A 16,905-nucleotide genomic window follows, 5' to 3' on the forward strand; every position below is an offset into this window, starting at 1 on the left:
CAGTTTTGGGTCTTTCTACTAAGAATCCTGCCTGATAATTAACTGAAGGGAGGCTTACATTGCCTGCTTTATGCCTCCTTTCTCTTGGGCCAACCTGGTTTTGCTAGGCTTTAAAAAGTAGGAGGAAGACCCCTCCTGTTGTCTTTAGGAAAAGATGGAAGGCTGGTTTTCTGTGCCAGTCATATGGATTTATAAGAAAGAATGTTCTTCTCCACTTCTCTCACTTCCCCTCTCAGGAACTATGAACAAGAAAGACCTGTGCTTTTCACACTGAAAGTCCCACATTCTTTTGGGGAGACTTTATTTGATGTCTCCACAGACACTAGAGTATATCATTAACAGCATATACTTTGTTTTTAAGAGTTGATTGGTTAGAAAATGTTTATCCAAAATTTGGCTATTGTTTCTTATTTATTAATCACAGGCAGTGTTCTGTTGGCATCCAAGGAGCTGTTCTTTATAAAATTTATTTTATTTCTGTATTCCCCATTTGTGATAGAATGGATGTATATACTTTTAAAGATTAAATTAATTTGAAATAAGAAAAATGGGGTTAAAAATATATACACAAGCATAAAATTGGCACACAAATCATATGCCAAGAAATCCTACACATTTATTAGAAGTGGGAGATGAGTTCTGCAAGTCACTCTTAACAGAACAAAGCATAGTGCAATATGCATATTAAATTATCAAAATTAATGTCAAGATTTAGGTAACAGACATTTCCTTAAATAGACTGGGCAATTTGTTTTCTTTCCCCCTACAACTAGATATCCAATAACTACCAGTCCTCAACACTGAGCATCTTCCAGCGCTATAAACTTTAGCTATCTAAACTGTTTCGTGATTTAATGATAGTGAAAATCATGAATTAAACTTTGTTGTTTCAAAGTCCTTTCATATGACTCAGACATTCGATCTTCTTTTGTTTGATTTCTTTGAGGTTTTGGAGAGCCTAATAGATGATCATACCCTCAGACTCCTGTAACTTAAAGACGAAGTTTATAAAATGCAGGCATTTTTGTTGTATTGTATTTAAGGATCTCCTGGTTAAAAGCTATGTTGATTTATTTTTTAAAAATCATTCTACTACTAAGAAGCAGTTGTTTATTGCAAATGGTATAATTTAGTCCAAATTCTACTTGCCTAATGATAGAAATTGCTACAATACTCTTTCTTAGCAGTGCACAGCTCTATCGTAGAGCTCCACAACACATGTACTGAGGGTTATTGTGTACATCAGGGCAAGCAGTGCGAGCTTTGATATCAAGCAGTGCCACAAATGAGTTCCTATGTGACACAAGGCAAATCACTTTACTCTCTGAGCCTAGGTTTCTCTGTCCATGGTTTCTTTAGAGAGTTGTGTGGACTGAATTAAATAACATTATTAAAATACCTTCCTCAGTTGCTGGCACAGGGAAGGAGCTCTTAGCTGTTTCGCTTTTCCAATTAGGTAATGAAACAAACTCTTCAATACTTTACTTATAGTTAACACTGTAGTACTATTTTGTAGCACTATTTTGGAGTACCATTTGTAGTACTATTTAGTACTAATTTAATTTAACTAATTAAATTAAATAAATTATTTAATTTAAAAAAATAATAATAATAAGATCGAAACAAACAAAACTCAAAACCTCTCTTGCGAGTGGTATCATAAAACCTGTGCTGAAAATCTTCAGCTTTGATAGCATAATTAATCTCTTCCATTAGAAATGTAAACGGGTTACAATGAAATAAAAACTTCTATGAGTAATGAGGAAAAGATACATTGTAGCGTGAAAACCATATCATTCTATTCTTTGTGGACTTTAAATATGTTGGTTAACATAAGGTAGAGTTCTTGGCTCCTGCACATTAGAATCACACAGGAACTTTTTAAAGAACACTGATGGCTGCATCCTATCCCTAGGGATTCTGATATAAATGGTCTAGGACCTGGATCAGGGGTCTCTACCATGAAGCCATGGCTGGTGCCCCACTACATCAGTTTATAGTTGCTGACTCTCTTTCATGTCTCCCGCTCCCTATTTAATTGAAGGAAAACAGTCCCTCTCAGAAGTCTTTCTGCACACATACATCTCTCCCAATAGGTCTGGGTGAGGTGCCTATGCTATTTGCTTTCCTAGGACACTACACTTCCTGCTTCATAGCCTGTATTACATATATTATAGCTGTATCCCCCACCCACAAGCATGAATTCCCCATGGATTCAAATATTTTAGTGTAAGGAGCTTTCAAAGATGAGATGCCAAGGAGAGTGAAGACGAGAGTGAAGATGAGGGTGAATATGGGGACGAGATGGGGAGGAGGAAGAGGAACAGCTGTGGCAGGGTCAAAGGGAGAAGGGTGTGGAGGCAACTAATACTGACGTGTCTGGCATAGGAAAACAGAGGTGTGGGCATGAATTATTTATTAATTCCTTTATGGTGCTGGGAACTATGTTTTATATTCTGCAGAATGAACCCCACAGAGTGTCTCAAGACTTTCTGTGTTGGTTGTATCTATGCTTTTGGTGAGTTAGGACAGAATGGAGTTGGTAAATTTTTCATTACCAACCTAGGTGCCTCTCAATACGTTGATTTAGAACCTTAATTAAATCTGCTCCACTTTGCGAAGGAGTCACCAGGGACAGCATCACTCTGGCTTATTGGGGACTTTCGTAGTCTATTTGCAAGTCAACTATTGACTCTACTTCATCAAGGGACTGAATTTTCAATGTCTCCATTTACTCATTTATAAAATAGTAATATCTGTAGTTAAGTTGTGCAAATCCAATTCACTGTTGGCAGAATACCCATAAAACTTCTGACAGATTCATTTAAAAAATGAATAACATTTTACTGATTTGATTGCAATTTAGCAGATACACACTTAACACTTCAATTATATTAATCAAAATGAAAGTTTTCATATGACAGTTTCAAGCCAACAGTCTCGGTATTTGAACCTATTTCACCCTCTTCATTATAATGTAGAGTTTAAGAACTGCAGTTGTAAAATAAAACTAGAGAACTCTGTTTTAGAAGCATTTTTTTTTTTGCTTCTATTCAATCTTTCTCTGCAAATGAAAGGGTATTTCTATTTTGTCCATGGAGAAGAATGATCCTCTTGCTCATTTTTGCCACTCTTGCCCTGTAGTGCCCCGCTAGGTGTTATTTCTGTGCACATTTATCTTGTTAACTAACTTAGAAGTTTTCCTAGGCCAGGATCCATGGTAAAGCTTTGTGAATCAAACTTGGAAGCTGTGTTGGACTCCTCATGGCTCCTCCATTCCTATATACAATCTGTCATAACATCCTACCTTTCTTTTTTAAATGTAGCCAATCCCTCTGCCTCATTCCCTTCTTACAGCAACCATTCCAGTTAACTTCATTTGGCCCCAAGAAAATTGCAAGAGCCTCCTGATGGATTTCCCTGCTTCTGGTCTTGTCCCTTGACATTCATCTTTAGCAGACACCCCAGAAACTGATCTATGATGCAAATTATAAACTATATTATGAATCTCAATTAGTTGCAAGAGCCTTGCTTGTTTTTCTTAATGAGTTTCTGCATTAGCTGCTGTTTAAACAAAGGTTTTGAAATTAGGTACCTTATAATCCCAGTTTCTTGGACTGGCACAGCAAATTGTCAAATGGACCATTCAGTCTCTTAGTTGGCCAAGGGAGCCTCCCAACTATTCCAGACTGCCTGTCCTTCCACACACAGCTCCAAGACAGGCACTTTACTCTTTCTCATTCCCATTGCCTGGAAGACCCTTACTCTTTTCTCTTCACCTAATTCTTAATCCCCTTCATCACTGAGCTTAGATATAATGTCTTCTAGAAAGCTTTTTATATTTACCACTCTCAGTATCTCAGGCCAAGTCAGGCCAGGTCAAGTCAGGCAGCTCTCACCGCACAGGTGTATGCCACTGACTGCACTTGCCACATTGTATTGAAGGTAATTGATGACACATCTATCTCTACCATTATACATTTCTTAAGGATCTGAAACCCAGTTTTATTTCCTTCTATATCCCCAGTGCCTAATACATGGAGTTACTAAATAAATGTTGAATCAGGCTTGTTATTCACAGAGTCCAGCGCAGTATGTGGAGTTATTGTTCAATAACTATTAACATTTTTAGGTTTGTGGATTTTTGCATAATGTAAGACAGAGCTGTCTTGAAGAGTAGCAACATCTCCTCATCAGTAATGTTAAATCCTAATCTGGCATCACTTGTTAGGAACAATGTGGGGGTTGATTGGAGAAGTTCAGGTTAATTTATCTCTGGCCTTTCCTACTCTAAGATAGTATGGGTCTTGGAATATTCCAAATTGAAGGATATTATAATCAGCTGTCTTTCACATTAAGAAAGCCCGTAAAAAAAGAGAGCACCTGCAAAAGTGGACCATCTCTCTTCTTCTTGGACTGTCTTTTCATTGCAACCCTCTGCTGCTTTTGAATCCACTGACATTTCTATTTCAGCCTTTGGTGAGCTTCTCCCAGCCCCTGAAATGCTGATATTCTCCTCTGCTCAATTTACCGGTTCTTTCAAGAGATTCCCAATCATTCTTCTGGTTTCAACCAACACCTACACATCAGCAATTCCTTAATCTATATACCCTAATCCTAAATATCTTACAAAGCATAAGATGGGTACATAACTGTTTAAAGTCTTGCATGTCCTACAAGCACTACAAACTCAACATATCCTAAAATGAACTTTTCATCTCTCCCTCAAACCCTTCCCTCCTCATTTTGGTCCCTATTTTTGTGAATGGGAGCAGCATTCAATTAGTCACCACAGGCAATTGTAACTTATTTCCTTTCTCTCATATCCTATGCCAAACTCATTTCAAAGCCTGTTGATTCTGTCTCCTTAATACTTTAATTTCCTTACAGCGTTATTATGCCAGGGGCTGTGAACTGGTAATCTCTAAGATTCAACTCACAGACATGTTTAGTTTAAAACCTGTGTGTAAATACTTTCAGGTGGGCATTCACTCCCCAGCTTGCCACTGGCGTAGTCTCTCCCTTATTGAGTAATACCAGATCAGTCCCCACAGTTAGGTCACCTACCTGGTCCCTTTAGGTTTCTTCTGGCTCACATCCACATTATCTCTCCTATATGACTGAGCAGTCTCTGGACACCAGCACAGTGTTTGGATCACTCTACTTTCCTACCTAAAACCTGTCAAAGGCTTTCCATTGCCTAAAACAGTGGACTCAATCCATTCTGCACATGCTTGCGTTACCTGGGGAACTTAAAATATCTCATCCTAGACCAATTAAATCAGAGTTTCTGAGAGCAGGGCCCAAGTATCTGTATTTTTCAGTTTTCCAGAGTAATTGTACTTTGTAGCCAAGACTAAAGCACTGGTTCACAGAATAGGTCCAAAACCCTTAACTGATCTAGTAGTTGGCCAGACTCTTGTCCACACATGTGTTCCAGTATCATCGTGGGACATCTGCTTCCATCTGCTATCCATTGACATCCCTGTGCTTCTCTAAAAACACTGAGTTGCTTCAGGCCTCTCTTGAGGCCACAGTCTATGCTTCCTTCTCCCTTTCTGTAAGCTACCTTTACTTCTTGTCTCCCTGGCAAACATCCATACTTTCATAAGACCCAGCTCAGGCATCGCTACCTGTGAAGCATTTCCTAAAATATCTACTCCCATTCTGGAGAAGCAATCTTTGCTTCCTTTGTCTTCCACGATGACACTGACTATACAGCTGTGACACTATTACATTGCAGGACTTCTCAGACTTTACTCTGCACACAAGTGCACCTTTGCGAAATGCAGATTGTGATTCAGTTGGTCTGAGGTGGGGCCTGCCATTCTGCATTTTTTAACAAGCTCCCAGGTGAATCAACATTGAGTAGCAAGGCTTTAGAGGACTTACTCGTTTTTATACCTACCTCTCTTTCCTTTACTGTATATTTCCTTAGGGCGATGACCACATTCTAGTCATCTTTTTATGTGAGCTCAATGACTGACAAATAGTAGTCACCAACTAAGTAATTATTGCCTGAATAAAAAAATCCATGATGAATGATTAAGTAAGCTTTGGATGGAGGAAAAGAAGGAAAGAAGGAAGGAAGACAGAAAGGCAGGAAGGTAGGAAAAGAGAAAGGCAAGCCATTATTACGAATGTCTCTCAATTCAGGCAAACAAGCACACTTTCTCAAAAGGCACATTTTTGCAAAGACCTTTTCAGCAATATTTTGACAATCATGCCACCGTGATAATCTCTGAGAAAGAAGCTTCTTTCTGCTCTTCAAAGGAAATAGTGGCAACATTTCTGAGAAAGAAGGTACCCTGGATTATGGAAATCAAGGTCTATATAGCACAAGGTATTTTATGACTCTGGAGGAAAAGTACTCGTTTCAGGAAAATGTGAATGGTAATAAGGTATATGATGATAACTCATAGCCAGACAGCTACATGGCCAGTATTTTTAATGCAATGCCTGCATTTTTCCTGGAAGAGTTACTCATTCACTTTGTGTTTATATGGTCAGATGTGTGGTAGTGACACAGGCAGGCAGTGAGACAGAGTCCCTGAGGGCACCAGCTTTCCTGCTTCTGTGTAATTTTTGATTGAGCAAATTACTAGCTATGGGACTTTGAGCAACTTACTTCACAATACATGTTTTTTTTGTGTGTACAAGAGAGTACTATAACATTAGTATTAAAGACTTTAATAAAGATTAAATGAGATACTGCATGCAAAAGACAGCATAGCATTGGGCATATTTTTAAAAAAGAAATCTCTCAGTAATGTTAGCAATAGTAACTGTTAGGATCCAGAAGTAAAATCACACTGATTCCTCATTCTATATGGACATCTTTGGAACACACTTTTTTTTTTTTTTTTTTTTTTTTTTTTTACTGAGCCTCACTCTGTCCCCAAGGCTAAAGTGCAGTGGTGTGAGCTCTGCTCACTACAACCTCCAGCTCCCAGGTTCAAACATTCTCCTGCCTCAGCCTCCTGAGTAGCTGGAATTACAAGCGCCCGCCACCAAACCTGGCTAATTTTTGTATTTTTAGTAGAGATGAGGTTTTGTCGTGTTAGGCAGGCTGGTCTTGAACCCCTGACTTCAAGTGATCCGCCCGCCTCGGCCTCCCAAAAGTTGGGATTACAGGCGTGAGTCACCGTGCTTGGTCATGGAAGCACATTTCAGTCAAAGAAGTACAAGCTTGGGGGCCAGGCAAATCCAAGTTCCAAAACCACGTTTTGCGACTTATTCCCTGTACCATTGTAAGCAAATTACTTAGATTCTCTGAATCTCAGTTTCCTCATTCATAAATTGGGCAAAATAGAATCTATCTTGCTGAGCTGTTGCAGAAAAAGAAAAATAGCCAGCATTATAAACGTTCGATTTATTTGTTGAATTTGAAGTTGTGTTTGGAAAAGTTTAAATGTATATTTCTTGCTACTTACAGCCTGAAAGATAAACATGTTTTACAATACAGTGTTATAATACACTATAATATACCATACAGAGAGTATATGTTCAGTACACTGTGATGATTTTAACTGAGGACCGGCTACTCTGCTAATAGACAGACATATCTATGATAAGTTAAAGACTAGTAGATAGATAGACTACTATTAGAATACTTGTAACATATCCATGATCTACAGGCCAATGAAGATCTCTGGCAATCTGAATCATGAATCAGCAAACTTCACCCTATAAGCCAAATCTCGTCCACCGCTTGTTTTTGAAAATAAAGTTTTACTGGAGCACAGCCACACTCCATTTGTTTATGCATTACCCATGGGTACTTTCTTACTAAAAGTAAGAGCTGAGTAGTCATGAAAGAAACCATCTGCTGTGCAAATCCAAAAATATTTATTGTTTTACAGAAAAGTTTGCTGGCCTTTGATCTAAATTAATAAAGCATATAGAAATATTTTTATAGGACAGAGAAATTATGGGCTACAAACTGGTTAATACTGAAATTCCTAAAAAGGCTAATTTTATCTTTTTCTTTCATGAACAGATGTTCATCATCACCAATAATCAGGAAAAGAAATAAACTTAAAATAAGAGACAACGTTTACCCATTCAATCTGCAAAACTAAAAAGTCTGACAATATCAAATGTTGGGAGGGTTTAGAACAACTAGATCTTTTATGCATTATGGATGGATATACAAATGATACAACCACTTTGGAAAATATATTTCTCCTAAAGTTGAACACTCATTGTTTATGACCTGGCAATTCCACACCTAGATATATATTCCAGAGAAACACTTGCATATGTAGAACAGGATAAGATTGTGACAGGATAGGGGTTCACAACAAGGGAAAAACTCCTAACCTATGATCTAACAGGGGAAGACTAGATGAACAAACTTTGGATATAGAATTATGTAGTACTCAAAATAAATGCCATGTGGTAACATGTAAAAGATAACCTATCTTAGTAGTATTATATTAAGTAGAAAAACTAAGTTCCAAAAGATTACACATACCCTGATATACCTTTTCATAAAGTGAAAAATAATGATACAAAAATGTTTATTGTTTTAGGAATAAGGATGGAATAAAATTATTTAAAGAGAAAGGGAAGGGCTGATGATCAAGAGATTCAAGGTCATGTTTACTTTAGTCTCAGGGAGTCAAGGGGAGGGGACAGGAGATCACATGGTTATTTTGCTGCTGTTGTTATTCTTAAGACCTATGCTTTTGTTTTAGATAGTGGAGTTATAGGTGTTTATTTTATTATTAAAAGTAAACAACCAATTAAATAACTAAAAGCTAGCTGTGGCCATGTTGCACAGAGTATGCTGTGAATCAAAAAATTATGAATATCTATTTTGTGCATTTAAATTTTAAAAAACCCTAAAAATTAAAAATTGCTAGAGTATCACATGGGTACAGTACTGACTTTGAACTCCACAAATAGCAACTTGCCACCTTCTCACCTGAAGATTTATTAAAAATATAAAATATTTTACACTTGTATTTGTAATTGCCTCCTCCATACCTCCCAATTTCTTTTCCAATCTCATGGCAAAAAAAAGAAAACTAAAAACAAGTGAGACATACTAAAGTTGAGGGAATTCATGCAACACCATGTTAATTCTTATGACTATGTTTGAAAGCATCTTTATGAATCTAAGTTAATAATGACCTAAGGTAAAATTGCCTGTATTCCTGACTTCTTTCAGATGCATGTCCCATAGGAAGCGATCAGAATCAGGTCATTCTAACATCTGTCATCTCAATCAAGTGCAAGGCTAGGGTACATCAGTGGTTTGGTAAACATCACTGAGCAATATCACTCCTTCTGCCAATAATGACTTACAATGGCATTCTATCAATTAAAAATACAGACAATTTAGCAATTAGAGATATCAATAAATGCTTCTCATACTAATTACCTTAACTAAGAATAGAATGTGGTTCAACTTTTCTTTTTTTTTTTTTTTTGAGTTGATATCTCGCTCTGTCACCCAGGCTGGAGTGCAGTGGTGTGACCATGGCTCACTCAGCCTCAACCTCCTGGGATCAAGTGATCTTCCTGCCTCAGCTTCCCAAGTAGCTGGGACTATGGCTGCTGCATGCCACCATACCCAGCTAATTTTTATTTATTTATGTATTTTTGTAGAGACAGGACCTTGCTATGTTGCCCATGCTGGTGTTGAATTGGCTTCATGCAATCCTCTTGCCTCAGTCTCCCAAAGTGCTGGGATTACTGATGTGAGCCACTGCCCCTTGTCAGTGCAACCGTTTTTTTTTTTTTTTTTTTTTTGAGACAGAGTTTCACTCTTATTGCCCAGGCTGGAGTGCAATGGTGCAATCTCGGCTCACTGAAATATCCACCTCCCAGATTCAAGCAATTCTTCTGCCTCAGCCTCCTGTGTAGCAGGGATTACAGGCATGTGCCACCACATCTGGCTAATTTTGCATTTTTAGTAGAGACGGAGTTTCTCCATGTTGGTCTGACTGGTCTTGAACTTCTAACCTCAGGTGATCTGCCTGCCTCAGTCTCCCAAAGTGCTGGGATTACAGGCATGAGCCACCATTCCCGGCCATCAGTGCAACTTTTAAAAGTAATAAAATATCCAAATGCCTTCAACTTGAGTTCAACAGAAAATTTAGCTGTACATGCTTGACTAGAAATTTTTAAGTTTCTGACAGCATTTTTCGCTTTCCTTTATATAACACAACACTATAGTATTTCACTTGTAAAAATGCTATTGTCTTTTAAAATAAATAGCAAATGTAATCATTAAGGTAGCAGGTCTAAAAACTAAATAGTGAATAGTGGCTATAAACTTGGATTCTACAGCTTGCCTGACTGAGTTCAAATCCTGGACCCACTGCCTACCAGCTTTTGATTTAAGGCCTATAATTTAACTCTCTCTGCCTAGGTTCCTCATCTGTAAAATTGGATAATAATCAGGATACCTGCTTAATCAGATGGTTGTGAGGATTAATGCATATATACATATCTATAAGTATGTACATATGCCTGTATTCATATATCTTTATATATTCCTGTACATATATCTGTCTTAGAATAGTGTTTAGTGCTCTGTAAATACATAAGTGATTACTATTAAGTTTATAGTTTCTGTTAGCTTCTGGGCATAACTATAAAAAGAAATATGAAAATTGGAAAATGACATTTCTCAATACATACCAATAATGCAATGATAACATGGAGGTAGGGGAAAGAAACTAACAGGGCTGCTAACAGTACCTTAATTTTTAAGGCTATTATGAGCATGAAATGAGGTAAGACATGTAAAGTTCATAGCAGAGAACCTGGCATATAAATAATACAGAGTTCATGATGGCTAATAGTCTTATTTTGATCATCATCATTATTATTTCTCCAACTTCATCTCTTAACAGGTATCTGCAAAACCACTCACACATACATGTGTACATGCATCCTCCCTTGTGCACACACACATAGACAGGCACATAACCTCTTCTATCCAGATGGAAAACTCATACTGTAGATGCAAAATAATTAAACAACAAAACTTTGGGTTCTTGGTGGACCAAGAACAAGGGATGGTGAACAATAGAGGACCTGATAAAATATTAATGCTTGTTATGCACTAGAACATTTTTCAGTTCTATTAAACATAAAAGTTGTTCTTTTCTTATAAAAATATATGGTTAAAGCAATTTTAAAACTATGTATTTTTGAATAATGTTAGAATTTTGGAAATGTAGCAAAGATAATACAAAGAGTTCAGTATGCCCTTCACCCAGGTTGCCCTGATGTTAACATCTACATATCCATGATATATTTGTCAAAACTAAGAATTTAACACTGGTAAAATACTGCTAACTGAACCACAAACTTTATTTGGAATTCACCAGTTTTTCTATTAATGTCTTTTTTCTGTTCCTGGATCTAATGCAGGACACTGCATTGCATTTAGTATAGTTGATTTTGAATCAACCTTTTTCTCCTGGTTTTCCCTTCTTCCTTCAGCCCACCTCTTGACTTTTCAGAACAGAAAGCACCCAGTGCAGAGAGAACAATACATTCAGATTGAAGAGGTCCTTCCATTGAAACAGATAGCTAGAACAAGTTTTGTGAAGTACCTCGATATTGCAGCTGTAGTATAAAATTTTACAATAGTCTATTAGAAAGAAGTCTAGTTTGAGTAAAAGAAATACTCTTGAAATATGAGAAGTGAGAGGAAGTAATTTACGGAGTAATGCTAGGTATTATTTATAAAGTTTATTTAAATGTTTATGTTAAAATTTAGGATTAAACCAATATTAAAAATAAGGTAAGATCCACTCTTTTCAATGACAAAAGGACAAAAATAAGAGGAAGGGGAAAATTGGGGATCAAAGCTATAAGAAACAATATGACACACACACACACACACACATACAAAAACAGTAAATGGAAAGAAAGAACAGTAAACAGAAAACATAAAATAATATGGTCAGAGTAACTTAAATATATCAGCAAATCATATAAATATGACTTGAAAGTGGCTATTTCTGAAGAATGGGAAATATGTCAGTAGGGATAGTGGTGAGGAGGAGCAGTAGGAACTGCTGTTTTCCCTAACAAACCTCATAAAATTTGTCACTACTTAAACTGTATAGAAACATAACCTTGGAAAAAATTAAAACACACAAACAAGAAGACTTAATAGCAAGGACGTGTGTGAAACTCAAATGGTTATGTAGGCAAAGTCTGTTTCTAGACATTGAAACATATAGAACAGATATAACAGAGAAATGTTTTTCTGTTATATAAACTGTTCCATGATGTGGAAACTGAAGGAAAATATGTTAACCTCTTCTATGCAGCAAGTGTCACAGGCACACACACACACCAGGCCAATCTCATCTCTTATGAACTAAGATGCAAATGTCTAAATAAATTATTAGCAAATTGAATCTAGCAGAGTATTTTAAAATCATATTATGACCAAATAAAGTATGTTAATGGAATGTAAGGATGAGTTGATATCAGTAGATCTTTGGATGTAATTCGTCTATTAACAGATTAAATAGATTAACTTGGGAAAGTCATATTATCACCTGAATACCTGCCTTAAAAATCCATTTGATAAAATTTGGCTCTCATTTTTTAAATTTAGGAAGATCTACTAAGGGGGCAAACAAGTAAATTTTCTGAAACTAACAACTATGTGCCAGAAACCATTAAAATATTTGGTAATAAGTCATTAAAAGCTTTCCAAAGTCAAGATGAGCACAAAAATATCTACTATTACCCTCAGTTTTCACCATTGTACTCAAGGTCCTAGCCAACGTAAAAGAAAAAAATAGAAATATCAACTTCTTTGGAAAGGAAGATAATAAACTTTCAGTATTTGTGGGTGTTAATTTTAGACCTAGAAAACTAAAAATATTTTTTAAAAAGTATTTTAGAAACAGGAGAAGAGATTAGTAAGTTGTTGGATATAAGATGCTTACATGAAAACAATAATTTTTTTTTATATATCAAACCAATCAGTTAAAATTATAATGAAAAAAGAGCCTTTTCATAACAGCTAGAAAAATAATATCCCACAAAATATCCAGAAATAAACTTAACAAAAAATGTGTCACATATGTAAGGAATATCACAATACTTTACCAAATGACCTAAAAGAAAATAAAGCAAATTCAAAGTCTTATTCTTTTAATTATTCATTCCAATAAAATTCTATATATTTAATGTGATTCTAAACCATGTTCTTACCATTCTTGTAATGGATATTGATAAATTTTTAAGTTTATATGAGAAAATATACACAACTAGTCTGTGATGTTTTGAAAATCAAAGAGAAGTAATGGTCCTTCCAACTGTCAAAACATACTTGAAAATAAAAGTAATTAAGACAGTGTGATCTTGGTACATGAATACATATATCATAAACAGAATAAACAGCTTGAAAGCAGACTGTGTATGTGGGAATAATTTTATGACAAATGTGGCATTTGAAACCAATGGGGACATCATGAAGTATTCAATAAGCGATTTGTGACAAATGGATAATAAAGTTAGACATTTAGTTAATACACAAATATCTGATGAATAGAACAACAAAGCACGAGGAAATATAAAATATAAGAATATCTATAATAATAATAATTTTAAATCAAGAGATGATAAAAGACTCCCTAAGTCAGACAGAAAATCAGAAAACATGATAGATTTGACTGGATAAAAATTATAAATTCCTTTACAACAAAAAATCATAAACTTAAAAAGCAAAAGAGATATTGAAAGGAATAATTTCAACATATTTAAAGGATAATGGACTAATTTATAGAATATACGCAGAATTCCAAATGTATCATTTAGAGAAGGATAAACAATAGAAAAAAAGGTCAAAGAATTCAAAGTGCTCTTTGAAGAAGAAATACAAATGAATGGCAAACGTGTAAACAATTTCTAAGTAATCACTAAAGTGAAAATTAAAACAATAATGAGTTAATGACCCCCTTTGTATTGGTTGATAGTATCCTGGCTGATGATAATGTGAAATAACAGATAGCTCCACAGCATCACTGATACAATGAACGGCGATTTGGTAAAAAAGTCAGCAGCTCTACCAACAGAGATTGTGACTCAAAAGCTCTCATAGTGAGAGGATACTTTTGTAATTTATCCCTTATATGACTTTTCAAATGTTTTCTGAAAAGCCTTTTACTCCAAAACTAGCAAAAAGGAAATTTGACCTCATAACTTCTATTCAAGCTAAGAAAATTATTTCCATAAGATGTTGGAGGAAGAGAGTGAGAAATGTGTGTGTCTCTCTGACTACACCTTTGGTGCAGAAACTATAGATTAATGTTGACATCCATTGACAATTTCCTTTTCCTTTATTAGCTACAAATAATATTTTTTACCAATTTGGATGTCCTTTATTTCTTTCTCTTATATGATTGCTCTGGCTAGGACTTCCAGTACTATGTTGAAGAGAAGTGGTGATCCTTGTCTTGTTCCAGTTCTCAGAGGGAATGCTTTCAACTTTAACGTGCACAAATCAGTAGCTGTTCTATACACCAACAGTGACCAAGCTGAGGATTAAATCGAGAACTCAGCCCCTTTTACAATAGCTGCAAACAAAAACAAAAACAAATAAAAATAAAAATAAAATGCTTAGGAATATACAAAACCCAGGAGGTGAAAGACTTCTGCAAGGAAAACTACAAAACACTGCTGAAAGAAATCAGATGTCACAAACAAATAGAAACACATCCCATGCTCATGGATGGGTAAAATCACTCTTGTGAAAATAACCATACTGCAAAAAGCAATTTATAAATTCAACGCAATTTCCATCAAAATGCCACCATCATTCTTCACAGAACTAGAAAAAAAAATCCTAATATTAATATGCAACCAAAAAAGAGCCTGCATAGCCAAAGCAAGGCTAGGCAAAAAGAGCAAATCTGGAGGCATCACATTATCTGATTTCAAACTATACTATAAGCCCATAGTCACCAAAACAGCATAGTACTGGTATAAAAATAGGCACATACACAAATGGAACAGAATAAGGAACCCAGAAATCAACCCAAATACTTACAGCCAACTGATCTTCAAGAAAGAAATCAAAAACATAAAGTGGGGAAAGGACACCCTATTTAACAAATGGTGCAGGGATAATTGGCAAGCCACATGTAAAACAATGAAACTGGATTCTCATCTCTCACCTTATATAAAAATCAACTCAAGATGGATCAAATACTTAAATCTAAGACCTAAAGTCATAAACATTCTAGAGGATAACATTGGAAAAACCCTTCTAGACATTGGGTTAGGCAAGGATTTCATGACCAAGAACCCAAAAGCAAATGCTATAAAAATAAAGATAAATAGCTGGGACTTAATTAAACTAAAGAGCTTTTGCAAGGCAAAAGGAAGAGTCAGCAGAATAAAGACAACCCACTGAGTGGAAGAAAATCTTCACAATCTAAATGTCTAACAAAGGACTAATACCCAGAATCTACAACAAACTCAAACAAATTAGCAAGAAAATAACAAACAATCCCATAAAAAATGTGCTAAGGACATAGACAATTCTCAAAAGAAGATATACAAATGGCCAACAAGCATATGAAAAAATGCTCAACATCACTAATGATCAGGGAAATGTAAGTCAAACCCACAATACACTACCCCTTACTCCTGCCAGAATGGCCATAGTCAAAAAATAAAAAAATAATGGATGTTGGCATGGATGTGGTGAACAGGGAACACTTCTGTACTGCTGGTGGAAATGTAAACTAGTACAACTACTGTGGAAAAGAGTGTGGAGATTCCTTAAAAAACTAAAAGTAGAACTACAATTTGATTGAGCAATCTACCAGTGGATATCTACCTAAGGAAAAGAAGTCGTTATACAAAAAAGATGATTGCACACACGTTTATAGCAGCACAATTTGCAATTGCAAAAATGTGGAACCAAGCCAAAAGTCTATCAATCAACAAGTGATATATAAATATATATATAGTATATATTTTTATATATATTTATATATACGTGTATATATATATACACACACACACACACACACACCTAGGTTTCTTTATACATTTGTTGGATATATATATATATCACATATATATGTGGTGTGTGTGTATATATATGTGGTGTATATATACATGTTTTATATATATATATATGTGGTATATATATACACAATGGAATATTAGCAAGTCATAAAAAGGAATGAATTAATGGAATCCGCAGCAACCCGGATGAGATTCGAGACTATTATTCCAAGTGAAGTAACTCAGGAATGGAAAACCAGACATCATATGTTCTCACTTATAAGTGGGAGCTAAGCTATGAGGATGCAAAGGCATGAGAACGACATAATGGACTTTGGGGACTTAAGGGGAAAGAGTGGGAAGCAGGTAGGGATAAAAGACTACCAATTGGGTGCAGTGTTTGCTGCTTGGGTGATGGATGCACCAAAACCTTACAAATCACCACTAAAGAACTTACTCATGTTACTAAACACCACCTGTTCCCCAATAACCTATGGAAATTAAAAAAAAAATACTTAGGTGATGGATTGTTAGGTGCAACAAACCACCATGACAGGTTTACCTGTGTAACAAACACACACATCCTGCAATGTACCCTGGAACTTAAAAAAATAATAAAATAATTTTTAAAAAACCAAAGTAATATTTTTCTCCCCACTTTAATATAAAGATCTGTGTACCAAAAGGTTAATCAAGAATTTCTAAACAAAAGGGCTTTAAGCAGAGCTTTTTGGGGGTTTCTCAAGATTTCCCTCAGTGCAAAGATAGAGGTTATCTCTTTTCAAGGACAAGTTACTGAGGCATATTTCACCTAAAAATAGTTATTTAGGCATACTTTACTTAAAAATCACATTCTACTGTCTGGTCTGTTTCCAGATATCTCATTTTTACATAGTGCTA

Source organism: Piliocolobus tephrosceles, chromosome 4, assembly GCF_002776525.5.
Source record: "Piliocolobus tephrosceles isolate RC106 chromosome 4, ASM277652v3, whole genome shotgun sequence".
Lineage (NCBI taxonomy): Eukaryota > Metazoa > Chordata > Mammalia > Primates > Cercopithecidae > Piliocolobus > Piliocolobus tephrosceles.